General features: G+C 62.0%; 1 protein-coding gene across 19 annotated transcripts in view; it reads left to right on the top strand.

The window, feature by feature from the left end:
- Positions 1 to 26,942, top strand: part of RBFOX3 (RNA binding fox-1 homolog 3) — a 135,852-nt gene that overhangs the window by 54,659 nt on the left and 54,251 nt on the right. For all 19 annotated transcript variants that reach the window (XM_056505979.1, XM_056505990.1, XM_056505985.1 and 16 more), the window contains exon 2: positions 12,753 to 12,879. The gene's annotated coding sequence lies outside the window, so the exon portion shown is untranslated. The remainder of the gene's footprint in view (positions 1 to 12,752; positions 12,880 to 26,942) is intronic.

Raw genomic sequence — 26,942 nt, 5'->3', positions numbered from 1 at the left:
CCTGGGAGCACACAGCCTTGAAGGGTGAGCAGCTCTTCCAGACTCTGGCCAGGCCCCTCTGGCTGCACAAGAGGTTCGTGGTGGGGGGAACACGTGCTGCAGCCCCAGAGCAGAAGGGCTGGAAGTGGGGAGGGGAGATGGGAATTGGGCAGCAGGAGGTTCCTTCCACTGGGAGGGAGGAATTGGGAATATCCCAGCAGTGCTGGGAGAGGAGCCATGCTTCCAGAGTCTGGGAATGACTTCCAGGCTGCAGATATCCCTTTCCAGCCCCAGAGCTGCCACAGGAATCTTCTCTGCTCCTGCAGGCAGCTGGCACTCGTGGCCTGGCATCCCTGGGCTGCTGTGGCCGTGCTGGGTGAGCTGGGCCCACTGGCTGCCAGCGAGGAGAGGCACTGGGAGTTTGGTTTGGCTCACAAAGATCACTTGGACACGGAGCACCAGAAGCTGAAGCAGGCAGGAGCTGCTCCCAGCGTGAGGCAGGATCCCAGTGCTGGGAGCCCGGGATGCTCCCGCAGTCCCAGTGCTGCTGTCTCCTTCCTCCCGGGGGGATCTGACCTGGCACTGCCAGTGCACTGCAGGAAACACAAGCATTTTGATATTTTTATTTTTATTTTCCATTTTTGCCACAGTTCTGCAGCCCCTCTGTCGCACTCCTTGTTAAGCTGTTAAATCACTCCATTTATTTAGCACGAGCATTGCTGAGAGCTCATTTTTATCTTGGTGAAAACCAGACTTGCTCATGGGCACATAATGAAATTGTATAAATATACCCTTAGCTTGGAATCTAATTTATTTTTCCTGTTCATTATGGGGTAGAAGGCCATTATGAGATGTAGAACTTTTTTTTTTTTTTTTCCCCAGTGCTGGAATTGAAGGGCTGGTGTGGGCACTTTTCATACTGATGATTTTGCCCTGATTCAATTTGAAGCTGGTTAGAGCTCAAATACTGAAGCATGATTGCCAGAGATGGGTGTGGGTTGCCATGCTAATGTCCTGGCTGTGGCTCTGTGGCAGCAAGGCTGGGTGGGCCAGTGGCCACGGGGTGGAGATTGCCCTGAGCTGGGAGCAGGGGGAGCCAGCCCTGGGCAGCAGGGATGGAGTCCATCCCTGTGTCCATCAGCAGGATTGATTTCTGACGGTATTGATACTGCTATAAAGTCCTGTTTATGGGGCTGTAATTAAGCAGGGCCGTTTAGCCAGCAGTGTTAAGTGCTGAGCAGATTTATGGCAGGCTCAGCCTGGGCAGGGCTGTGTGTCAGCACCAGCACACCAGGTTTTTATGTGTTCTGCCATTGTGCTCGTGTGACAGTGATTAGGATAATGGGGGCTTCCGGGGTCGCGTTGCCAAGCTGAGGAAACAGCAATTATGGGCTGCTGCAGGATCAACTTAATTGCATCCATTTGCAGGCACCAGGGCCGGTGCAGGGGAGCAGCTGGTGGGGACAGCCCTGGCACCCCTGCACCAGCACTGGGACCACAGCCAGCGTTTCTGGCCATCCCCAGCACCCCGGGCTGGGTTTGCTGGGGCTCTGAGGGTCTGTCACTGGGCACAGCAGAGAGCATCTCCTGTCAGGCACTGGGAGCGCTCAGCTGAACCAGAACCTGCGCTGCTGCTGGGTCTGGGCTCCCTGCTGCTGGCACTGCCAGGGCAGTGTGCTGCTCCAGGAGCTGGCACTGCCTCTGTGGCAGGGCCAGGGCTGTGTGGTCAGCCTGGGTGCCAGCCTCAGTCCCTTTGCCATGGGCTAGCAGCAGTGTGGCCACACAGTGCCCTGGGTGCTCCGGGGCCTGTCCCCTGCCTGGGGCTGGGCCTGCAGAGGGGAGCAGGGACAAAGCCATCCAAGGGCAAAGGGGCCAGCAGTTTGCAGTGGTGCAATTAGAGCTCACCTTGACTGCACTTGGCAGCCTTTCCTTTGAGCCCTCTCCCCTGACGCTTCCCTGGGATGTGCAGATTTACCAGCTCAGCCCTGAGGAGGCGCAGGGAGGTTCTGCAGAGCAGTCACAGATACCTGGGAGGGCTGGCAGTGAGCTCCTGCTGAGCACCAGCAGTCCCTGTGCCCTCCCTTGGGCAGCTTGGGGATGCTGGGGCTGGCAGGCAGGGCCTGTGGGTGCCAGGGCTGGGCAGCATCCTGTGCCACCAGCACCGTGCCCTGGGCACCTGCAGGGGCTGGGGAGGGGGAGCTGGGCACGGTGTGGGTGTGTGTCCTGACCTGGAGGCCATGCAGACCACCTGGGGCTCGTGGATGCTCTGCCACAGGTGCCCAAGGATCACAGGGTCTCTTTGCCAGGTGGAACCAGCACTGAGAGGGCACCTTCCCTGCTCTTGCTCTGTGCACTCTCCCAAATGGCTGCAGGAATCAGATGGGCTTTTGCCGACTAAGAGGTGTTAAAGGCTCTAAATACTCTTCACGCTGCAATATCTCCACCACAGCGTTTAATGGAGTGCCACAGAAATGCCTATAAATAACCAGAGCGTGCCTGTGCCAGTTCCTCCCACGGCACCTCGGAGCTCGCAGCAGATCGGCAAGGGGCTCATGCTTGGGCTGCAGCCCTGCCCTGCCTCCCGTTTTTGTCCTCCTCTCCTCCCCTGCCCTTCATTCCCCGCTCCTACCCTGGGCTTTTCCCCTTTTCTCCATCTGAGAGTGAGGGGATCCAGCCTGGGGAGGCTGAGCCACTCTCCATCCCTCTGGGCTGCAGCTGCAGGAGTGAGGGTGGGAGGTGTGGGAGCAGAGCCCAGTCCTGGGCTGGGACAGACTGGGCAGCTCCTTGCAGTCGTCCCTTGGTGCCGCATCCCTCAGGCTGGCACTGCCCCCGTGGGCACAGCCAGGAGCAAGCCCAGGTGTGCAGAATGAGCAGCAGGAAGGGCTCAGAGCGTTCCAAGGCTGTTTGTGCTGCTCTTGCATCTGTAACTGAGCCCAGACTCCTTTGTGGCTGGAGATCTGCACACACCAGAGCAGATGGGTTTCCCACCAGGCTGCCTCAAATCTGGCATCTCGGCCCTTGAGTCCAAGTGGGCAAAATCTGTGTGTGGGGCTTTAGCTGCTGCAAAAGGCATTTCTCTGTTGTTTTGGGGCTGCTGCTGCACAGCAGTGCCTCCTGAGAAACGCTGCGAAATTCCTTCCACATTCCCTTCCTGGAGCCGTTATTACAGAAAATAACGATCTTGAGGAAAGGGAGGAGTGGGCAGGGGTGGGGTGGGGGTTCTGCCGTTCCTTGGCAGTTCTGGTGCTCCGTGGCTGTGCCAGGTGCTCCTTGGTGTCCCTGTGGCCGCAGGGCAGGGACAGAGCTGGCTGTGTGCACGGGGCTGTCCCTTTGGCACTGCCAAGGTGCTCTGTGTCCCCCAGCGGGCATGGGGGGGCTGTGGGTGCCTGGGGCACCCCTGTGCCCTCACCCTCTCCCCGAGGGAGCCCTGGGGCCTCGCTGAGGCTCCTCAGCCAAACGACATCCCTAAATAGGCTCCTCAGCCTGTCAGTTGACTGCCTCTTCAGTGCTGATGAGCCACTCTGGTGTTACTATTTAAAAATCCTAATTGCTTTAATCAGCTCGCCTTTAGCCACCGCAGCCAGCGGGCGAGTCCAGGGGCTGAGAGCGCTCCTGCCCGCAGCTGGGCACGGCAGGGGCACCCGGAGTCCGTGTGGGTACCCAGGATCTGTGTGGGCACCCAGCACCGACCCTGCAGGTGCCCAGCGCCCCTGTGGGCACCCAGCATCCTGTGGCTCTGCCCTGGCACAGCGGTGGCACAGAGCTGAGCACAAGTCCCCTGGGCAGGGGGAGGACAAGAACTGGAATGGCTGAGGAGAGGAGCTGCTGTTACCATGGGCTGGCAGATGCCAGCGCTTCAACGAGCTGGGAATTCCCGTGTCCTCTCCCTGCCTGTGTCACCGTGAATTCTCTTCCAGGGTAAAAGCAGCTTCCTCCCTGGGTTTCAGCGCCCACCAGCCGCTCCTGGCTGCTCCGAGCACAGCCTCGGGGTGTTCCTCCATCCCGAGCGGGCTGGGGGCGCGGGGCAGAGCTCTGCTGGGGCTGCGGTGGTGGGAGATGCCCGATTAAAATAGCGCGGCGCTTCCCTGGGAGGGAGCCTTGCGGCAAAGCACCCACGCGGCTGCGCCGGGGAGGAGGAGGAGGAGGAGGATGGTGATGATCGGCGCCTGACACCGGCTGCGCTGGGCAGGGGATGCAGAGACCCAGATCTGGGGGTGCAGCGCTGCCGCTGAGGAGCCCCGATCCCTCTGCCCCTCTCTGGTCCCCTCGCACAAGGGTGTGCGGCACAAGGGCATCCCCGGGGCCGGGTCCCCTCCCCGGCAGGAGCTGGCACAGGAGGGGCAGGGCTGCCGGGGCGCCGGGCACCGGCAGGAAATGAGCAGGAGCTGCGGCCGGGGGTGCTCCGGGGGCACCCGCAGCCTCGGCCCTGCCGGCTGAGCCCTCGCCCCGTCCCGCTGGTGCTGCTCCACCTGCTGCCCCCACCTCACCCGCGCTGCGTTTGGGGCACTGGTGTCTCCAGCCCTGCACTTCGGGGCCCCCCACGCCCACCCTTGTGCCGCTGCCACCACTGGCGTTCCCGGTGATGGATGGGTGACAGCGGCAGCGCCCCGGGGCCGTGTTGTCCCAGAATATTCCTGGATGAGCGGAAAACCTCGTCCAGGGGGTTGTTCAACTCGCGGCAGCCTTCCTGGGGAGCGAGGACATCTCCGCATTTATTCAAGGACATCCCTTCCCCATTAAATCCCTGCATGGGCTGAACAGGCAGGCTGCTGAGATCAAAGGGGGGTTTTTCCACTCTTCCCCCAAATCGTTTAGATGATGCAGTGAAGGGACTGCGGTGTGTTTGCCTTCCATTGCCCTGATGGGGAGGAGATTTGCTATTAAATTCCCGTAAAGGTGTTTCCCGTGCTGATGTGGCACTGGGGGAGTTTCTGAGTGGTAGCCACGGGGTGGCCGTGGGCGAGCCCAGAGGTGCGGGGTTGTTGGGGTGGCACTGCCCGCCTGGAGCTGTGTGGCCAATGCCCCGTTTGCCCGGCTCAGCCCTGCCCGGCCTGTACCGGGGCTCGGGGGGCTCGTGGGGCTCAACCCTGTCGGTACCGGGGCTCGGAGGGCTCAGCCCTGCCGCGGCTCCCCCGCCCCTCTCGGGCTCCGCGATTGATGGTGCCGTTAAAGCGCCGGGCTGGCCCGGGGCCGGCCCCGCTGCCGCCGGGATTTACGGTGGAAAGCGGCTCGGTGAAGGTTTTATCACCGCTGGTAAAGGGCCGAGCTGTGCGGGGGCCGGCTGGGGTCTGCTCTGCCCTCGCTTTGCCGGCACCCTCGGGTGGGCAGTGCACGGAGAGTGCGCTGGGATGTGCCAGCTGCCCTGGGGCTGTGGATGCGGTTTTTGGGTGCCCGGCCCTGGCTCCTCCCGCTCCCTCTGCCGCGGATCCGTCAGTTCACAAATCGATCCCTTTGCCACCAGCCCGGTCTCCTTTTTCCTTTTAAATGGTGTCACTCTGCTATTTCCTGGCCTCTCTAATAGATTTTTATATAATCACTACAGTGCACTTTTAAAGAGCGATAGATCACGTTCATTGCTTTTCCCCATGATTAATTTCCCATAATAGTCCTCTGTAACACCAAGGCAAAGAGAGGAGAGCAAAGAAAACCCCCACATTATCCACTTTGTGCTCCGAGTATAAATTAATTAGATTTAATTTTTGTTTAATTGTTTCCATAGCTCAGCCTCTGCTAACTTTGCAGGATAATTTATTTTGCAGTCTTGGGGAAAAGAAGGAGAGAAGGTCCCTGTGCCGGCTTTGCCCGCAGCAGCCGTTAATTACAGCTGATTGCCTTCCCTGCCTGATGGAGCCTGGAGGGTCCTGTCACAGCCCGGGCCGGGCAGGGTGGGCAGAGGAGAGCCGGGCTGGGGTGTGGGACTGTCCTGCAGTGTCCTGTCCGAGCCGTGCGTTCCTGTCCCTGCAGGGCACCTTGGCTCCTGGGAATCCCGCCCTGCGTCCATCCCCTGCCGTCTGACAGCAGGGAGGGCAGGAATCCCTTCTGAGCCTCCAGCATCCTCCTCTGTGCCGGCCCAGGGCCTGGCGCGGGCCTGTGGCTTGGGAAGAGCCGTGGGACGGGGCAGCGCTGCTGCCGCCCCCGGTAATGACGGCTCGGGGCAGGAGAGCGGGCAGGGCTCCCGCGGAGACCGGCTACCTTCGGCCTCGTAATCAGCTGCAGTAATTACAGTCCCAACTTTACCCGTGGAATGTTAATTAAGGGCCGGGCGGGGATCTGCAGCCTGGCAGCGAGTGCTGTGCCTGGCGCTGGGGGGTTGGGGGTCGTGGGCACCCCTGCACGCCCAGCTCACCTGCTGCTCCCCAGCGGGGCGGGGATGGGGATGGGGACAGGGGCTGGGGACAGGGGATGGGGACAGGGGCTGGATCAGGGGATGGGGCAGGCTGGGGACAGGGGATGGGGACAGGGGATGGGGACCGGCTGGGGGTGCTGGCACCTGGCACCTGGCACTGCCTCTGCTTTGCGGCTCTGTGGCGGCTGCTGCTTGTCTGCAAAATTGCTTTGCTGATATGGATGGATGGATGGATGGATGGATGGATGGATGGATGGATGGAGTTGTTGAGAAACAGAATAATGCAGCTGGAGCTCCACTGCCCTCCCTGCTTCCTTGACCCTGATTTCCCCAAAACCTCCCTGGTGCCCCTGAGCCTGTCCTCTGGGCTGAGCTCCCTCCTCCCTCCCACCGTGTCTCTGTCCTGTGTTCCAGCCTCTGAGCATCACCGTGGCCTTCTGCAAGATTCCCTGCAGTGTATTCTGCAAGGTTCCCCCCCAGTCCATCTGCACTGGGGGCCCAGAGCTGGATACAGGACCCAGAGATGTCCTTGTGGGGGTGGTGGCAGGGCAGGCTGGGGTCACGCTGCTGGCCTGTCCCTGCTGCTGCTGCATTGCTGCCCTGGGCTGCAGCCTGGCTGCAGGTCCCAGCTGGGCTGAGCTGGGGCTGTGGGAGCTCCTGAGCTGTCCCTGTGGATGGTGCAGGTGGTTTTTGGGGAGCAGGGCCAGGGGAGCCGGTCAGACCCGGTCAGCTGAGCAGTCTGCTGGGGCGGCAGCGCCCTGGATTGTTGCTGTGAGCAGCTGAAGGAGAGCAGGGAAGAGGCGGGAGCTGAGAGGAATGACAAAGAGGGGAAGGAGAGGAAGAGGCCCTGGAGGAGGAGGAGGAGGCTGGATCAGTGCTGCAGGCAGTCAGGGTGCTCCAGCAGTGATGCTCTGCTGTCCCAGTCCTGCTCCTTGGGCTCCCTGGTGCCCAGTGTGTTTCCTGCTGGCCCCAGTGTCCCTTGGCAGTGCCCTGGGGCTGCCAGGCTCCTTTCTGGGGTCATTTGTGTTTTCCCAACAGACAGGTGCAGTTCTGGGCCATAGAAGGACAGAACCACATTTGTCTTTCCAGTTCATCCAAGCTCCTTTGCATTTCTAACAGCTGCTCGTGGGGAGATCTGAAAGAGTCTGGATCCACTGCTGTCCCCTAAAACTGGGGATCTGCTGTTGCCTCAGGCTCTTTCCTGCATCTTGAGCTCCTTGGGTCTGCTCTGTGGTCTTTCTCTCCCTGGGTCCTCAGGCACTGTTCACAGCCACGTTTTGCTCACAGGAGAGGACCAGAGCACTGGTCCTGGAGCTGCCAACACAGATCCCACCTTGGGATCTTCATCCATCCTTCAGTGCTAGAAAGTGCTGGCATTTCTCCATGCAGCAGCTTCCTGCTGGCAGAGCCCCAGCTGGATCTCTGTGAGCTGTGGCTCTCTGGATGTTTCCTGGCTGGGGCAGGGCCCCTCCTGCAGGGGGAAGCCCCTGGTCCATCCCCAGGCTGTTCATGGGGACCCTGCAGAGGGATGTGCCCGGCTCCAGGCCCTGGCTCAGGGGCTGGCACACACAGCTGCCCTCCCAGCATGGGCTGGTGCTGGGCAGTGCCCGTGTGGGTGCCAGTGGCTCTGGTGCTGCACAGCACAGCACAGCACAGCCCCACGTTCTGGGCAGCCCCTTCCTGCAGCAGCACCAGATGCTTTCCCTGCAGTTCCAGTTTTCCCATCTCATTCATTTTAGAGATTAATTAAAGAGTTTCCCCTCCCTCTCTCCCAGCCAACCTCCCTCTCTCTTTTCCCTGTTCCATACAGCTGCACATGGATTTTAGGGTCATGTTTGTTTACATCATTTATATTTACATTAATGGGTGTTTGTTTTAGGAAAAATCCCATAAAAACAAAAGTTCTTTGTGTACCACAACTGGTCCTGCAGCCCCACTGGGGTGGGGACTCCCTGGCAGCCCATCCTGCCCCCTGCCAGCAGGTCTGCATGGAGAGCTCTGCTGTGGGCACAGCATCTTTTGGGGGCTGCTGTGGAGTGACCCCCAGTGCTCATGAGGACGTTTTGGGTGGGTTTTCCACACCCCTCGAGTCCCATGCTAGGTCAGCTGTGTGTTTGCCAGGGATAATCCCCCATGCTGGGTGGGGATGCTGCCAAACCACCTCGGATGGGGAGGCAGTAGGTTTGCTCTTTCATCAGGAGCTTGGAGGATGGACAGGGTTAAGAAAAAAGAGAAAGGGGAGGAGGAACGATAATTACGTTTTCCAGTGGCTCTGGGCTGCTGGATGCCTTTAAAGTTGCCTTTGGTTCCCGTGGGTCAGGCTGGGCAGAGCCTGGCCCCGAGCTGTGTGCTGCAGCTGCCTTTGTCACTGGGGCTGTGGTCTCGGTTATTAACAGGGATATGCAGACCCAGAACCTCAGATCTTCCCTGCAGCTGGTGGGAGGAATGTGCAGGGCTGCCTTATCACGCTCATTTAACTGGTTAATACATCTTCAGAGCAAATAATGCGGGCTGGGGGTGAACTGCTTAACCAGCCTCATTACTATTGTGCATTTAGCAGCTTGGAGAAAGATAATACCTTTCAGGTTTGACCCAATTTTAGTTTTTGTTGTCATAACCATGGAAAATCGACCTTCAGAGACCCTCAGCAGTGAGCCTGAATAGGAAGTGATTTACAGCAAAAGTGCTGTGTGGAATGCTTAATGCACTTGTGCAGGAAAGCAGACGGTGACAGCTCCTGGCATCCCTGTGCCACAGCGAGGGCTGCCCTGGCTCCTGGCACTGCCCTGTGCCTGCAGCAGGGGCTGCTGGCACTGCCCTGGCTGTGGGCACAGCCTCCCTGTGTGCCTGTGCTGGCACAGCTGTCCTGGGGCTGTGCTCTGGGTCCCTCCCTGCGGTGCTGCTGCTGCTCGGGTCAGCCAGGGGCTGAGCTGCCCTGGGCACCGTTGGTATCCAGGGCCAGAGGTGCTCAGTGGTGAGGGACCCGTGGTCAGTATGGAACCACATGGTCAGCATGGAACCACATGGTCAGCGTGCACTGTGTGGTCAGTGTGCACTGTGTGGTCACTGTGCTCCCCGTGGTCACTGTGCTCCCTGTGGTCAGTGTGCTCCCCGTGGTCACTGTGCTCCCCGTGGTCAGTGTGCTCCCCGTGGTCAGTGTGCACTGTGTGGTCACTGTGCTCCCCGTGGTCAGTGTGCACTCCATGGTCAGTGTGCACTGTGTGGTCAGTGTGCACTGTGTGGTCAGTGTGCTCCCCGTGGTCAGTGTGCACTGTGTGGTCACTGTGCTCCCCGTGGTCAGTGTGCACTGTGTGGTCAGTGTGCACTGTGTGGTCACTGTGCTCCCCGTGGTCAGTGTGCACTGTGTGGTCAGTGTGCACTGTGTGGTCACTGTGCTCCCCGTGGTCAGTGTGCACTGTGTGGTCAGTGTGCACTGTGTGGTCAGTGTGCTCCCCGTGGTCAGTGTGTACTGTGTGGTCAGTGTGCTCCCCGTGGTCACTGTGCTCCCCGTGGTCAGTGTGCTCCCCATGGTCAGTGTGCACTGTGTGGTCAGTGTGCACCCCGTGGTCAGTGTGCACTGTGTGGTCAGTGTGCACTGTGTGGTCACTGTGCTCCCCGTGGTCACTGTGCTCCCCGTGGTCAGTGTGCACTGTGTGGTCAGTGTGCACTGTGTGGTCAGTGTGCACCCCATGGTCAGTGTGCACCCCATGGTCACTGTGCACCCCATGGTCAGTGTGCACCCCATGGTCAGTGTGCTCCCCGTGGTCCCTGTGCTCCCCGTGGTCAGTGTGCTCCCCGTGGTCAGTGTGCACTGTGTGGTCAGTGTGCACTGTGTGGTCCCTGTGCTCCCCGTGGTCAGTGCACATTCCCGCTGCCCTGCAGTCCCGGGCAGAGCTCTGGTCCTGCTGCCCAGCCCTGCCGAGGGCATTGCAGTGCCCCTGCACAGCGGGCCGGGAGGGCAGCAGGGCTGGGAAGGGGCTGGTCCCGCTCGGTCCTGCCCCTGCAGCAGCGCGGGCTGGCCCTGGGGCTGCAGGTACTGCGGGCAGCTGCATCATCCTCCCACCTCCTCCCTGAGGTGCTGCTGGCTTTGAGAAAGCCTCCCAGCCTTGCAGGGGCTGGCTTGTTGATCTGATGGCTGTGGCTCAGTGTGCAGTGTGCCCCTGGGGAGATGTCCCACAGGGATCTGCAATTCCCTTCCCATTTCTCCTGGGGAATGGGCACTCCCAGTGCAGGGTGCTGCAGGGATGCTGCTGCTGCTGAGGGATCCACAGCTGCTGCTGCTGGGCCCCCAGCACCAGTGGGAACACGCCAGCCCTCGTCCTGCACTCACATGGGTTTGCTTTTGAAAATAGAAGGTGCTGAAAAAAGCCCTGCTGTGTTCAGTTTGTTCAGCAGTGCAGTTGGGTTTCCCCAGTGTTTGTGTTCTCCTGCACATGATTGGAGGTTCAGCCTGGGGCAGTGCGAGTCCCCTCTGAGCCCCCAGCTCCACCCTGGGTCCTGGTCACACACAAAGCACAGCAGGGAGGGAAGAGGGGCTGGTGGCAGAGCCTGTGGAAAGGGACACTGAGGGGGTTAGGGGACACTGAGGGGGTTAGGGGACACTGAGGGGGTTAGGGGACACCAGGGGGGGTTAGGGGACACCAGGGGGGTTAGGGGACACCAAGGGGGTTAGGGAACACTGAGGGGGTTAGGGGACACCAAGGGGGGGTTAGGGGACACTGAGGGGGTTAGGGGACACCAAGGGGGGTTAGGGGACACCAGGGGGGTTAGGGGACACTGAGGGGGTTAGGGGACACCAAGGGGGGGTTAGGGGACACTGAGGGGGTTAGGGGACACCAAGGGGGGTTAGGGGACACCGAGGGGGTTAGGGGACACCAAGGGGGGTTAGGGGACACCAGGGGGGTTAGGGGACACTGAGGGGGTTAGGGGACACCAAGGGGGGGTTAGGGGACACTGAGGGGGTTAGGGGACACCAAGGGGGGTTAGGGGACACCAGGGGGGTTAGGGGACACCAGGGGGGTTAGGGGACACTGAGGGGGTTAGGGGACACCAAGGGGGGTTAGGGGACACCAGGGGGGTTAGGGGACTGGCTGTGACAGACCAGCATTAAGAAGCTGGGATGGAGGGGCTGGGAGCGACGCTGCTGAGCTCTAGCTGTGCCTGCTGATCAGGAGCAGAGCCTAACGAGCAGGACTAATGAAGCAGGAGGGGAATTCCAGCGAGCCTGGGGAGTGCCTGTGATGTTCACGGTGTCCCTGTGGGCTCTGTGCTCTGTCCCCAAACCAGTGCCAGTGCCCATGGCAGGGATGGTGCCTGCTGCCAGCAGCACGCTTGGTGTGCTGGGTGAGTGCAGGTGCCTCCAGTCTGCTCCTGGGCCAGGATCCAAGCTCCTCTCTGGGCTGCCTCTTGGGTTTTTCCTGGCTCTGCCCTGCTGGGAAGCCCATCCCTGTCCGGGTGCTGCACTGCTGGGGTTACTGGGATGTGCTGGGATGGTGCTTGGGGGACCCTGGCGGCCGCACCCAGCCCTGGGCAGCAGCAGCTGCAGGGATTGCTGCAGAGCCAGCCTGGGGGCCCGGCCCCCTCCCCTCCTGCCCTCGGCCACGGCTGGTTCGGCCTCGGGAGGGGAATTGCAGCCGCACCACGGCGGGAAGGTCTCGCCTTCCTCTGCTCGGCTTTTAATGAGCCAACCTTGGAGGACCTTGAGCGCCGCTCCTGCAGCTCTGCTGTGACTTATCTCGCAGCTTGTGCCCCTGTTCCCCGAGGGGATAAATCTCCGCTCGCGGCTGGAGCCGGCGCTCTGAGCCCGGCACGGTGCAGGTGCCATAACTCACAGCACGAGGGGCAGTGCCCGGCCGGGTGCCACTGCCACTGTCACTGCTCTGCTGTGATGGATGGGCACCCCGGGGAGCAGGGAAACAGCCCCATTGCAATGGGGGACAAGCTGTTCAGTCTCCTCTTCAGCCTGGCTCGGGGAAATCGAACACGGAGCTGCCGGTGGCTCCAGAGAGCCTTTGGGGGAGCAGCTGGGCTGGGGACTTCTTCCTTAGGAAGAAATCTTTGCCTTTGCTGGTCTCCATGCCATGCACTCCTCTGAGCCAGGGCTGGTGCTGGCAGGGGGGCAGGAGCAGCCTCAGCATTTTCTGTCAGTGGAGAGACTGGGAGTGTCCCCCTGGGAGCTGCTGTGCCCTGTGCAGCCAAACCCATCCCTCACTTCCCTCTCCTCAGGGGCTTTCCACGGGGCAGGCTCCTGCCCCTGCTGCTCCAGAGCTGCTCCAGAGCTGCTCCCAGCCCTGAGACAGTTGTGCTGCTGGAGCAGGGGGCCAGGTGTGTGTGAGAGCCGAGGTGTTCTGGGCTCTGGGCTCTGCCTCGTCCTGCTGTGTTGCTGCCCAGGCAGGGATGGGACTCAGCCTCTCCCTCTCTCTTGCAGGCTGAGACACTGAGACACTGAGACACTGAGACTGCTGCTGTGAGACCCTGACAGTTCTTCTGACAGCTCGGAGGCTGAGCGACTCCCACCTGCCACCACTCCTGAGGCACCTGCTCTTGGCCTGCAGGTATGTTGTTTCCACCCAGCAGTCCTGCTAGGGGAGGGCATGGAGATATTTTCTGGTTGAGGATGCTGCTTCTCATGGCTGTGCCTGGGGCAGCAGTTCAAACTGCCCACCAGGGACTTTGCACCAGCTCTGGGTACAGATCCTGTGTGCCCAGACTCTGTGTGATCACCTGGTGCAGGGGAGCATTGCTGGGAGAGCACATCTGCTCTAATCCTCGTGAGATAGGGCAGGCAGGGTCTGGTCCTGCCCCCTGGCCCGTCTCAGCATCTCTCTCCTGCTGGCTGCAGGAGTGGGGAGGTCCTGGTGTGTGCAGGACCGTGGTGGTGCCCGTGGGAGGGGACTCTGTGCCCGTGGGAGGGGCTGTGTGTGCCCATGGGAGGGGCTGTGTGCCCATGGGAGGGGGCTGTGTGCCCTGTGTGCCCATGGGAAGGGGCTGTGTGCCCTGTGTGCCCATGGTGGGGGCTGTGTGCCCATGGGAGGGGGCTGTGTGCCCATGGTGGGGGGCTGTGTGCCCTGTGTGCCCATGGTGAGGGGACTGTGTGCCCATGGGAGGGGCTGTGTGCCCTGTGTGCCCATGGGAGGGGCTGTGGGCTCCTCCCTGTGCTCTGGGCTGACCCATCCCCAGCAGCTCACGTTGCCCTGCTGCAGCCCCTCCTGCTGACACCAGTCTGCACGGGAGCTTGAGGAGGAGTTCAGATGCAGAGCTCTGAAGGCAGTGGGACTCTCTCCTCCAGAGGAGGCGTTTTCCCTGTTTGTTCCCAGCCCTGTGAGCCCCCCCAGGCTCAGGAGGTGCTCTGAGAGCCATGGCCACGCTGTGGCAGCCGTGGAGCAGGGACTGGGCTCTGCCTGGGGCTGTTCTGCCACAGAATTTGTCTTGCAGTGCCCTCTGCACCAGCTGCTGTGCTGGGGGGACCCCAGAGTTGGGACTGCTCTTGTCCCAGCTGGCAGTAGCCCAGGGAGTGCCTGGGCAGGAGAAGTGCCCGTGGGGTGTGCAGCCCTGGTGGGCCTGGCTCTGCAGGGCTCCCAGCGAGGGGGGCTGTGTGTTACCCCCGTGCAGTGCCCCTCCTGCACACTCTGCCCCAGCCCAGGTGTCTGCTCAGGGATCACGAAATGGCAGCGAGAGCTTGAGGCTGTGTCTGTCCCTTGCTGGGGTCAGGTCATCCAGCGTGTGGGATTAGGGTGGCCGTGCAGAGGGGTTCCCCAGCTGCATCCCTCGCTTCAGAGGCAGCAGAGGCGCTGAGCTCTGAGCATCACCTTCAAGCTGGTTTTTTTTTGTCTTTAGAAAACTTTGGGTGGATGTTATTGCTCATGAAAGCAAGGGGCTGATCATGCTGGGAAGGAGCAGGCGTAGTGTGGGCTGGCACTATTATGCAAGCTTCCCACATGCTGCTCTGCCAGTGCACTCCGTTCCAGAACAACAGCACACGTCCTCGTGCCAGCCCCGAGCCCACCCCCGGGTCTGCCAGAGCCAAACAGTCCCACTGAGCCCACCCTGGCTGTGCCAGAGCCCCACAGCCCCACTGAGCCCACCCTGGGTCTGCCAGAGCCCCACAGCCCCACTGAACCCACCCTGGCTGTGCCAGAGCCCCACAGCCCCACTGAGCCCACCCTGGGTCTGCCAGAGCCCCACAGCCCCACTGAGGCCACCCTGGGTCTGCCAGAGCCCCACAGTCCCACTGAGCCCACCCTGGGTCTGCCAGAGCCCCACAGTCCCACTGAGCCCACCCTGGGTCTGCCAGAGCCCCACAGTCCCACTGAGCCCACCCTGGCTGTGCCAGAGCCCCACAGCCCCACTGAGCCCACCCTGGGTCTGCCAGAGCCCCACAGTCCCACTGAGCCCACCCTGGGTCTGCCAGAGCCCCACAGTCCCACTGAGCCCACCCTGGGTCTGCCAGAGCACCACAGTCCCAGTTTTGGGGTGAAGGGTGCAGGGTCCCCCCCAGTTTTGGGGTGAAGGGTTCGTGCTCCTCCCCAGCCCCCAGCACTCTGCTGCCGTGTAGTGGGTCAGAGTGGGAGCCCTGGGAGCTGCTCCCAGGACCTGGCAGTGCACTGGGCCCTGTCTGTCTGTCTGTCTGTCTGTCTGTCTGTCTGTCTGTCTGGGCTGTGCTGCTCCTCAGGGCACGGCACACAGTGCCCTGCCTCGGGAGGGCTGTGCCTTGGCTGGGCTCTGGGCTCGCTGGAGCTCAGGCCACCAAGCCTCTTCCCTCTCCAGCCTTTCTGCTGCTGCTTTCCCCCTCCTGGAGGAGCCGGGCTGGGCCGTGCCCGAGGCTCGGGGTGCCAGTGTGGCTGTGTGGGTGCCGCTGCCGGGCTGGGGGAGCCTGGAGCCAGCGCAGAGCCCCTGCAGCGCCTCTCCCCATCACCCCCGAGCCTGCCGGAGCTCCCCCGGGAGGAGAGCGCTCCTGCAAGGAAGGCTTGGAGATGAGCAATGCAAAACATCTGACAGGGGAGCCCTGGAGGCGCTTTTGTTCCAGCGAGTGGGAGTGTGAGATCCGCTCAGACATGAAAGGCTGCGCGGCTCCGTCCCCGGAGCCGGGCGGAGGGCGGGGGGCGTGCGGCTGCCCCGGGAGGTCACCCCGGGAGCGGCTGGCACCGGCATCCCCGCTCCCCCCGCCTCCTCCCCTAAGGAAACCAAATTGGGTCACACTTGAAAGTCAGTTTCTTGGCTGTGGATTTAATTTAGCTTTTCCAGGCTAGTTATCATATAATAAATTCCAGGAGATTTATAGAAAACATGCCCAGGGAGGCTTAGCCAGCGTGTAACAAGATTTGTGCCTCTTCCCGCTGCTGAGCGGCTCTGGCGAGCGCGGTGCTGCCGGCAGATGTGCGGGCAGGGCTGGCGGCGCTCCCGGGGACACGGGGCAGCCCCAGAAACCGGGAGGGGGCATCGCCCCACGGCCCTCTGGGCACGGGAGGGCCCAAATGCAGCTGCGCTGTGCCCTGGCTCCCCACGGGCTGTAAATCACCCGGAGCAGGTGCGTTCCTGCCGCTCATCGCCGGGCAGTGCCAAGCGCAGCCCGTGCCGTGCTGACAGGTCAGAGGGCAACCACTGTCCCTGCTGGGCACCTTGTGCCCTCCCTGCCCTGGCTCCCGGCCGCAGGGACAGCTGGACAGAGCTGAAATCGCCTCTCTTGGCCCTCCCACCGCCGGGGTGGGTTCTGCAGCAGGCAGGGCAGGGCAGGGCAGGGCGCTGCAGCCCGAGGGGTTTGCGGCGGTGGCAGCGCAGGGCGGCACTGCCAGCGCTCCTGCTCCGCTGCCCGCCCCATTAGCGTCTTATTAGTCACTCGGTGTGTTAAGGCATTAGGAGCAATTAAGGGTGAGAAGAGTTTCCAGATGCAGCAGCAAGCGCTGGAGCCGGGAGCTGGCAGCTCGGCTGGCTGCTCCCGTGTGGAAGGGATCCTGCACACAGTGCTTGGGGCCAGCAGGGTCCCGGGGCCATTGGGGTGCAGGGACACCCGGGGGCAGTGCCACCTCTGCTGTCAGCAGCGGGGCTGCTGGATGGAGGAAGGAGCTGCTGGGATGAGGGGCACAGCCGGGTGTGCTCCCTGGCATTGGGTTTGCTCAAATCAAATATTTCGTTGCTGTCCTGGCTGGGTGTGGGTCAGTCCCTGCATGCCCCCAGCCCGTCTCTGGTGAGACACTGGGGCTGGGGAAGCACTGGCTGTGAGCAGCATCTGGGACATCTGGGACATGGCATGTAGGGGAATCTGCCTCGACAGAGACAGAGCTGTGCTGTGACACTTTTAGGTGTGGGAGAAGTAGCACAAGCAGAGACAAATGTGTCTTCAGAGCCCAAATGCAAGTGACTTCAGCTCCCCAGAAACAGTCCCTGGGCAGTGCAGGGCGAGGGGACCTGGAGCTGCACATCCTGGGGATGTTGGGGTGCTCCTGTGACTTTTTCCCCATGTGCAAGGGGGGCTGCACTCCCACCCTTGCCCCCCAGCCACGGTGCTGGAGAGGCCACCGGCCAGGGGTCACGGCAGTGGCAGTGCCAGCACAGGCAGTCTCTCCCCACACCAAACATCTCACGGTGTGATGAGCATCAGTGAGGGTTCCCTGTCACCTCCTGGAGCCCCTGGGTGCCCTGCTGTGGGGGACACCAGCGGTTCCTCCTCCCTGAAGGAGGCTGAATGAGCACTGTGAGAGGCTGGCGTGCAGCAGGGCACTGGAGGGGGCACTGTGGCCTTCAGTGCATTGAAATAATTTCTGTGCTGCTGTCCCCAGGGCGAGGAGCAGTGCGTGGACAGATGGTGTTTTGGAGTGACCTTGTAGCTGTGAGCAGTTCCATCGGTGCTGAGTAACGCTGGGGAGCAGCAGCAGTGCCACAGCCTGCTCGGGCCAGCGGGGCTGTGAGGGAGCCAGGGCTGGGAGGGGTGTGGGGACAGCCAGGGCTCGACAGCCCTGACGGGAGGGAAATTCCATATGCACTGCAATCCCTGGCTCCCCTTGGCCGTGGGAGGAGTGTGGTGAGCCCAGCGAGGCTGCTCTGGGCTCCCAGCAGCTCCTGGCTCTTCACCTGGCAGCAGAATCCCTCCCTCTGCTCCCTGTGCTCCTGCTTGGGGAGGGCCTGAGCTCTCCTGCAGCTGGTACAGTGGGGACCCGGCTGTGCAGTGTGGGGACACGGCTGTGCAGTGTGGGGACACTCTGGGCAGTGTGGGGACACTGCTGTGCTGTGTGGGGACACGGCTGTGCTGTGTGGGGACACGGCTGTGCAGTGTGGGGACACGGCTGTGCTGTGTGGGGACACGGCTGTGCTGTGTGGGGACACTCTGGGCAGTGTGGGGACACTGCTGTGCTGTTTGGGGACACGGCTGTGCTGTGTGGGGACACGGCTGTGCAGTGTGGGGACACGTTTGTGCTGTTTGGGGACACTCTGTGCAGTGTGGGGACCCGGCTGTGCTGTGTGGGGACACGGCTGTGCTGTGTGGGGACACGGCTGTGCTGTGTGGGGACACTCTGGGCAGTGTGGGGACACTGCTGTGCTGTGTGGGGACACTCTGGGCAGTGTGGGGACACGGCTGTGCTGTGTGGGGACACGTTTGTGCTGTGTGGGGACACGGCTGTGCTGTGTGGGGACACTGCTGTGCTGTGTGGGGACACGTTTGTGCTGTTTGGGGACACTCTGTGCTGTGTGGGGACACTGCTGTGCTGTGTGGGGACACTCTGGGCAGTGTGGGGACACTCTGGGCAGTGTGGGGACACGGCTGTGCTGTGTGGGGACACGGCTGTGCTGTGTGGGGACACTCTGGGCAGTGTGGGGACACGGCTGTGCTGTGTGGGGACACGGCTGTGCTGTGTGGGGACACGTTTGTGCTGTTTGGGGACACTCTGTGCTGTGTTGGGACACTCTGGGCAGTGTGGGGACACGGCTGTGCTGTGTGGGGACACGTTTGTGCTGTGTGGGGACACTCTGGGCAGTGTGGGGACACGGCTGTGCTGTGTGGGGACACTGCTGTGCTGTGTGGGGACACTCTGGGCAGTGTGGGGACACTGCTGTGCTGTGTGGGGACACTGCTGTGCTGTGTGGGGACACGGCTGTGCTGTGTGGGGACACTGCTGTGCTGTGTGGGGACACTCTGGGCAGTGTGGGGACACGGCTGTGCAGTGTGGGGACATGTTTGTGCTGTTTGGGGACACTGCTGTGCTGTGTGGGGACACGGCTGTGCTGTTTGGGGACACTGCTGTGCTGTGTGGGGACACTGCTGTGCTGTGTGGGGACACGTTTGTGCTGTTTGGGGACACTCTGTGCTGTGTGGGGACACTCTGGGCAGTGTGGGGACACGGCTGTGCTGTGTGGGGACACGTTTGTGCTGTTTGGGGACACTCTGTGCTGTGTTGGGACACTCTGGGCAGTGTGGGGACACTGCTGTGCTGTGTGGGGACACTCTGGGCAGTCCGTGCTGTGCCCAGGAGGGCAGCAGGTAGAAAAGCTTCTGCCGTGTGAAGTTTCTTTCGGAGCTGCGGTGCAGGGCTGTGGTCCCGAGGGAACAGATGCAGGGGAGGACAAGATTGCAGTGCAAGGTGCAGCTTTGCTGTCCGAGAGTCACCCGGGCAGGCTCAGCTGCTCTGGCACCTTGCAGCCTCCTACGGGCTCCGTGCGGGCTGCAGCTCCGGGAGGTGTCCTAAATCGGGGAAGGAACAGGGAGCTCTTGGCGCTCGCCTGGAGCATCATTTGCATCCCGGCGCCGCTCCCGGCTGCGAGGGCGGCGGGGGCCCGGCGGCCGCGGGCGGGAGAGGGGCGGGAGAGGGGAGAGGCGAGGGGCGAGAGGATCACCCCAGCTCAGCATCGCCCCGAGGTCAGGATCACCCCAGCTCAGCATCACCCTGAGCTCAGCATCTCCCAGAGCTCGGGATCACCCCCCAGCTCAGGATCTCCCCCAGCTTAGGATCCCCCCAGATCAGCATCTCCCAGAGCTCAGGATCCCCCCAGCTCAGGATCCCCCAGCCCAGGATCCGCCCCCAGCCCAGGATCTCCCCAGCCCAGGATCTCCCCAGCTCAGGATCCCCCAGCCCAGGATCCGCCCCCAGCCCAGAATCCCCCCAGCTCAGGATCCCCCCAGCTCAGGATCCCCCCAGCTCAGGATCTCCCCAGCTCAGCATCTCCCCAGCTCAGGATCCCCCAGCCCAGGATCTCCCCAGCCCAGGATCTCCCCAGCTCAGGATCTCCCCAGCTCAGGATCCCCCAGCCCAGGATCTCCCCAGCCCAGGATCTCCCCAGCTCAGGATCTCCCCAGCTCAGGATCCCCCAGCCCAGGATCTCCCCAGCTCAGCATCTCCTCCAGCTCAGGATCTCCCCAGCTCAGAATCCCCCCACTCAGCATCTCCCCAGCTCAGGATCCCCCAGCCCAGGATCTCCCCAGCTCAGGATCTCCCCAGCCCAGGATCTCCCCAGCCCAGGATCTCCCCAGCCCAGGATCTCCCCAGCCCAGGATCCCCCAGCTCAGCATCTCCTCCAGCTCAGGATCTCCCCAGCTCAGGATCCCCCAGCCCAGGATCTCCCCAGCTCAGCATCTCCTCCAGCCCAGGATCCCCCCAGCTCAGGATCCCCCAGCCCAGGATCCCCCCAGCTCAGGATCCTCCCAGCCCAGGATCCCCCCAGATCAGCATCTCCCAGAGCTCAGGATCCCCCCCCAGCCCAGGATCTCCCCAGCCCAGGATCCCCCCAGCCCAGGATCTCCCCAGCTCAGGATCCCCCAGCCCAGGATCTCCCCAGCTCAGGATCTCCCCAGCTCAGGATCCCCCAGCCCAGGATCTCCCCAGCCCAGGATCTCCCCAGCTCAGGATCTCCCCAGCTCAGGATCCCCCCAGCTCAGCATCTCCCCAGCCCAGGATCTCCCCAGCTCAGGATCCCCCCAGCTCAGGATCCCCCCAGCCCAGGATCTCCCCAGCTCAGGATCCCCCAGCCCAGGATCTCCCCAGCCCAGGATCTCCCCAGCTCAGGATCCCCCCAGCTCAGGATCCCCCAGCTCAGGATCCCCCCAGCCCAGGATCTCCCCAGCCCAGGATCTCCCCAGCTCAGGATCTCCCCAGCTCAGGATCCCCCAGCCCAGGATCTCCCCAGCTCAGCATCTCCTCCAGCTCAGGATCTCCCCAGCTCAGAATCCCCCCACTCAGCATCTCCCCAGCTCAGGATCCCCCAGCCCAGGATCTCCCCAGCCCAGGATCTCCCCAGCTCAGGATCTCCCCAGCCCAGGATCTCCCCAGCCCAGGATCTCCCCAGCCCAGGATCTCCCCAGCCCAGGATCCCCCAGCTCAGCATCTCCTCCAGCTCAGGATCTCCCCAGCTCAGGATCCCCCAGCCCAGGATCTCCCCAGCTCAGCATCTCCTCCAGCTCAGGATCTCCCCAGCTCAGGATCCCCCAGCCCAGGATCCCCCCAGCTCAGGATCTCCCCAGCTCAGGATCTCCCCAGCCCAGGATCTCCCCAGCCCAGGATCTCCCCAGCTCAGGATCCCCCAGCCCAGGATCTCCCCAGCCCAGGATCTCCCCAGCTCAGGATCTCCCCAGCTCAGGATCCCCCCAGCTCAGCATCCCCCAGCCCAGGATCTCCCCAGCTCAGGATCCCCCCAGCTCAGGATCCCCCCAGCCCAGGATCTCCCCAGCTCAGGATCCCCCAGCCCAGGATCTCCCCAGCCCAGGATCTCCCCAGCTCAGGATCCCCCCAGCTCAGGATCCCCCAGCCCAGGATCTCCCCAGCCCAGGATCTCCCCAGCTCAGGATCTCCCCAGCTCAGGATCCCCCCAGCTCAGCATCCCCCAGCCCAGGATCTCCCCAGCTCAGAATCCCCCCAGCTCAGGATCCCCCAGCCCAGGATCTCCCCAGCTCAGGATCCCCCAGCCCAGGATCCCCCAGCCCAGGATCTCCCCAGCCCAGCATCTCCCGGCGCCGCTCCCGGCGGCCGCGCAGCATCCGAGCAGCTCCGCTCACTTAACATGCAGCAAGTGTTGTACTCGGAGAAATTTAGACGTAATTTTTTTGTGCTCGCATGTAAATGTGGGTAGGTGCTGTCCTGATTGATGGCAATTAGCATTTTCTAACGGTAACAGATGTTCGGATTGCCAGGAGGCTGGTACCTCCCGCCCACGCTGCCATCTGCTCTGCTGGGCACTGCCGGGGAGCGGCCCCAGCGCCGCCGACCTGCGGGGCCGGCTGGGTGTGCTAACGGCAGCGTGCAGGGGGGCAATACGGGCTTTTTCTGGGGGAAAATAACAATAACAAAGACGTTTTCAGGTTTATAAATAGCACAGTGTTTATTATGGGATGGAGACTCGCCATCTGATCAGCAGCAGAGCAGCCGGGACAGTGAGGGGAGCGGTTTCCAGGGATGCAGTGGGAAGGGCTCTCTGGGGTGGCCCGTGGGTGTTCATGGGCAAACCCCCGTCCTGTGCCAGCTCTCCGTGGTGGGTGGTCGCTGCTTGTGGGGCAGGCTCTGCTGTGGGCATCCCTGGTCAGCTGTGGGATGGAAGCAGCGAAACATCTGTGTGCTGTTTGAAGGTGTGGCTTAGGAAGAGGCACAGAGCCCTGAGCCCATCCCACTGTCCAGGCAGCCCCAGTGCAGCCCCTCTCCTCCCCCAGCGCCTGTCCCTCTCGTTCCCTCCTGCCTCCCTTTATCTGCCGCCTTTTACACCCATTTTTCTTGTGCCAGCCTTGCCCCTTAGCGTGCCCAGCTCCTCCCAGTGCCCATTGCCTGTGTATTTATTTATAGAGAAGCTGTGATGTGGCTGAGAGCAGCTCCTGTGCCCTGCTCCCTCTGTGTGCTCCCCATCCCTGGCAGCCCCCCTGCTCCCTCTGTGTGCTCCCCGTCCCTGGCAGCACGGAGCACTCACTCACACTCACACTCAAACTCACACTCACACACTCATACTCTCACACATTCACACCCACACAGACTCACACTCACTCACACTCATACTCATACTCACACACACACTCACGCTCACACTCATACATTCACTCACACTCTCACACTCACACTCATACACTCACACTCATACTCACACTCACACTATCTCATGCACACTCACACTCAAACGCTCACGCTCACTCTGATATTCTCACACACTCACACTCTCTCACTCACTCTCCCCCTCACACTCACTCACTCTCCCACTCACACTCACACACTCACACTCAGTCTCCTCCCAGCTGCTGGAGCTGGTGACTCAGAGTCAGCCGGGGCTGAGTAATGCACTGGGATGTGTCTGAGCTGTGTCCCTGGGATGTGTCTGAGCTGTGTCTGAGCTGTGTCCCTGGGATGTGTCTGAGCTGTGTCCCTGGGATGTCCCTGGGATGTGTCTGAGCTGTGTCCCTGGGATGTGTCCCTGGGATGTGTCTGAGCTGTGTCCCTGGGATGTGTCTCTGGGATGTGTCTGAGCTGTGTCCCTGGGATGTGTCTGAGCTGTGTCCCTGGGCTGTGTCTGAGCTGTGTCCCTGGGATGTGTCTGAGCTGTGTCTCTGGGATGTGTCTGAGCTGTGTCCCTGGGATGTGTCTGAGCTGTGTCTCTGGGATGTGTCTGAGCTGTGTCCCTGGGATGTGTCCCTGGGATGTGTCTCTGGGATGTGTCTGAGCTGTGTCCCTGGGATGTGTCTGAGCTGTGTCTCTGGGATGTGTCTGAGCTGTGTCCCTGGGCTGTGTCTGAGCTGTGTCTCTGGGATGTGTCCCTGGGCTGTGTCTGAGCTGTGTCTCTGGGATGTCCCTGGGATGTCTCCATGTGTTTCCCAGGTTGGAGCAGACACTTCCATGCTCAGTGCTTTGGACTTTGCTCACTCTCAGGTCCTGCCAGCCCCTCCTCCTGCCCCCCATCCCATCCCCAGGCTTGCTGCAGAGGCACAGGCAGATCTTACCTGTGCATTGTGTGTTTCCACCTTGGTTTTCACTGGAAATGTGGGCTGGGGACAAGGATTTGGGCTGGGGACAGGATTTGGGCTGGGGACAAGGATTTGGGCTGGGGACAGGGTTTTGGGCTGGGGACAGGGTTTTGGGCTGGGGACAGGGTTTGGGCTGGGGACAGGGGTTTGGGCTGGGGATGGGGTGAGGGGGCTTGAGTGCAGACAGGCTTCTTCCCCACACTTTTGTTGTTGTTGTTGTTGGAAAACAATTCTGCTTCATCTTTGTTTCTTCCTCTCGCTTTCCGAATCCATCTGGGAAAACCTCCCTGGTGCTCGCAGAGGTGTCACCATCCCACCAGTTGTGCTGCTCTAATGAAATGGCTCCTAGCACAGGGTTTGATCTATTTTTAAAGCGAGCTCTGCGCTGCCTCTGCGCCCTCCCACTGGCAGGGAAGGGAGCCTGAAGGCTCCTGGGAGCACAGCAGCAGTGCCAGAGCCAGCAGTGCCAGAGTGTGCCAGAGCAGTGCCAGAGCTGTGCCAGAGCAGTGCCAGAGTGTGCCAGAGCTGTGCCAGAGCCAGCAGTGCCAGAGCTGTGCCAGAGCAGTGCCAGAGCTGTGCCAGAGTGTGCCAGAGCAGTGCCCAGAGCTGTGCCAGAGCATTGCCAGAGCTGTGCCAGAGTGTGCCAGAGCAGTGCCAGAGCTGTGCCAGAGTGTGCCAGAGCAGTGCCCAGAGCTGTGCCCAGAGCTGTGCCAGAGCTGTGCCAGAGTGTGCCAGAGCCAGCCTGTGCCAGAGCAGTGCCAGAGCCAGCCTGTGCCAGAGTGTGCCAGAGCAGTGCCAGAGCTGTGCCAGAGCAGTGCCAGAGCTGTGCCAGAGTGTGCCAGAGCAGTGCCCAGAGCTGTGCCCAGAGCTGTGCCAGAGCTGTGCCAGAGCAGTGCCTGGGCTGTGCCAGAGCAGTGCCAGAGTGTGCCAGAGCAGTGCCAGAGCAGTGCCCAGAGCTGTGCCAGAGCAGTGCCAGAACTGTGCCAGCAGCAGTGGCTGGGCTGTGCCAGAGCTGTGCCAGAGTGTGCCAGAGCAGTGCCAGAGCAGTGCCCAGAGCTGTGCCAGAGCTGTGCCAGAGTGTGCCAGAGCAGTGCCAGAGCAGTGCCCAGAGCTGTGCCAGAGCTGTGCCAGAGTGTGCCAGAGCAGTGCCAGAGCAGTGCCAGAGCCAGCCTGTGCCAGAGCCATGCCAGCAGCAGTGGCTGTGCCCAGCCTGCCCATCCCCATCCTGCTGTCCTTGAACCAGGGACGCTCCGGGAGCGGGGCAGGGCTCCAGCGCTGCTGTGTCGATAGAGGAGCTCTCTGCTTGGTTTTTGTTCCTCCGAGCAGTGACTGTGCTGTAGAGATTAACTCGGGGGAACTTCGCTCCACTTGGAAGTTCGGTATTTTCTGCTTGTTTGATGCCCCGTTATTGAAACTCAATTTCTACGAATAACATCCTTTAAATAGAATTCGTCTTCCAGCGATGAGTCACTGCAGAGCAGCAGCTCCTCGCAGGGAAGGCAGCACGAGGGCAGGTCTGGCACGGCAGCCCTGGGAATCCCCAGATCAGTGCCCGGGGTGTGCTGAGAGCGGGGAGCCCGCCCGGGCTGCTCTGCTGCTGCCCTGCCCTTCCTGCTGCTCTGCTGCTCCTGCTGCCCTCCTGCCCCTCCTGCTGCCCCTCCTGCTCCTCTTGCTCCTCTCCTGCCCCTCCTGCTGCTCTGCTGCCCCTCCTGCCCCTCCTGCTGCCGTCCTGCCCCTCCTGCTGCCCCTCCTGCCCCTCCTGCTGCCCCTCCTGCCCTTCCTGCTGCTGCTCTGCTGCTCCTGCTGCCATCCTGCCCCTCCTTCCCCTCCTGCTCCTCTTGCTCCTCTCCTGCCCCTCCTGCCCCTCCTGCCCCTTGTGCTGCCAGGGCTGTGGCTGGGCACAGGGACCGGATCCCAGGGAGTTCTGGGGTGTCCCTGCAGAGCCCGAGGGCAGCAGGGACCGTGCTGGAACGGTGATGGTGTCACTGTGCTGGTACTGTGACGGTGTCACCGTGCTGGTACTGTGACGGTGTCACCGTGCTGGTACTGTGACAGTGTCACTGTGCTGGTACTGTGACAGTGTCACCATGTTGGAACGGTGATGGTGTCACCGTGCTGGTACTGTGACGGTGTCACCATGCTGGTACTGTGACGGTGTCACTGTGCTGGTACTGTGACGGTGTCACCGTGCTGGTACTGTGACGGTGTCACCGTGCTGGTACTGTGACGGTGTCACCATGCTGGAACGGTGATGGTGTCACTGTGCTGGTACTGTGACGGTGTCACCCTGCCGGTGACTCCTGCCTGGGCTGTCCCCTGGCCCTGGCAGTGAGGTGAGGTGAGCTCCCGGAGCAGGGGCTGCAGGGACAAGGATGTGATGGGTCAGTGCACAGGCTGGGCAGTGCCCAGGGGAGTCCAGAGCAGGGGCATGCTGAGATCTGCCCATGTGTGTGCCCACTCTCATGTGCCTGTGCTGGTTTCCTCAGTGAAGCCTCTCCCAGAGGTGTCAGGGACAGGATTAGGTGTGGGAATTGTGTCGGGGAGTGGGTTTGAGGTGTTCACTAGAGGGGGGTGGGATGGAGTCTGGACAGCAGCAGGATGGACAGGCTGGGGCTGAGGGGCTGCTCCCCAGAGCTGTTCCACCAGCACATCTGCACACCTGCACATCTGCACAGGGCAGCTTTCCCCCAGGGAGGAGCAGGAGGGCACAGGCCAGTCTCCCAGCCCAGGCAGTGTCAGCTCAGGTGCTCCTGAGCTCCTGCAGAAATGAGATTTCTCCGTGCTCCTGTCTCCTCCCTGGGATGCTGCTCGCTCTGGTTCAGGGGTTCCTGCCTGGATTATTATTCCTTCAGGTCTGACATCTGTTAGGGTGACAGCAGCCGGGGAGAGGGAAGGTTTTGGAACAAATTTCTCATAAAAAGTAGCTCAGCTGATGAAACCATTACAGTGCCTGCATCCGGGGCTCCATCACGGTGACACCCTGGGGACAGGGACAGGGCTGAGCTTTGCCCTGGGAGGGTGGCACAGTCCTCTGTCCCTCTGTCCCTTTGTCCTCCGTCCCTCTGTCCCTCTGTCCCTCTGTCCTCTGTCCCTCTGTCCCTCTGTCCCTCTGTCCCTCTGTCCCTCCGTCCCTCTGTACTCTGTCCCTCTGTCCCTCTGTCCCTCTGTCCTCTGTCCCTCTGTCCCTTTGTCCTCCGTCCCTCTGTCCCTCTGTCCCTCTGTCCTCTGTCCCTCTGTCCTCTGTCCCTCTGTCCCTCTGTCCCTCTGTCCCTCCGTCCCTCTGTACTCTGTCCCTCTGTCCCTCTGTCCCTCTGTCCTCTGTCCCTCTGTCCCTCTGTCCTCTGTCCCTCCGTCCCTCTGTACTCTGTCCCTCTGTACTCTGTCCCTCTGTCCCTCTGTCCTCTGTCCCTCTGTCCCTGGCCCTCAGCTCTGCTCCCTCTCCCATCCCACACCCCGAGCACCCTGCCCTTGGCCATTCCTCCGTGCTGGTGCTGCTGTGCCCTGCGGGGGTCCCTGGGGTCCCTGGGGTCCCCAGCCCTCCAGAGCCACAGGGGGTGAGCTGGGGCTGGGGCTGGGGCTGGGGCTGGAGTGCCAGAGCATTGTCCTGCTGTGGAGCAGCCAGGGCTTGCAGGCACAGCCTGGTGGCCACCACGGTGATGGCTGTTGGTGGCCAGGATGGGTCACCCGTGGTTCTTGGGC

Source organism: Oenanthe melanoleuca, chromosome 18 (genome assembly GCF_029582105.1).
Source record: "Oenanthe melanoleuca isolate GR-GAL-2019-014 chromosome 18, OMel1.0, whole genome shotgun sequence".
Taxonomy (NCBI): domain Eukaryota; kingdom Metazoa; phylum Chordata; class Aves; order Passeriformes; family Muscicapidae; genus Oenanthe; species Oenanthe melanoleuca.
This window is presented reverse-complemented; position numbering and strand designations above follow the sequence as displayed.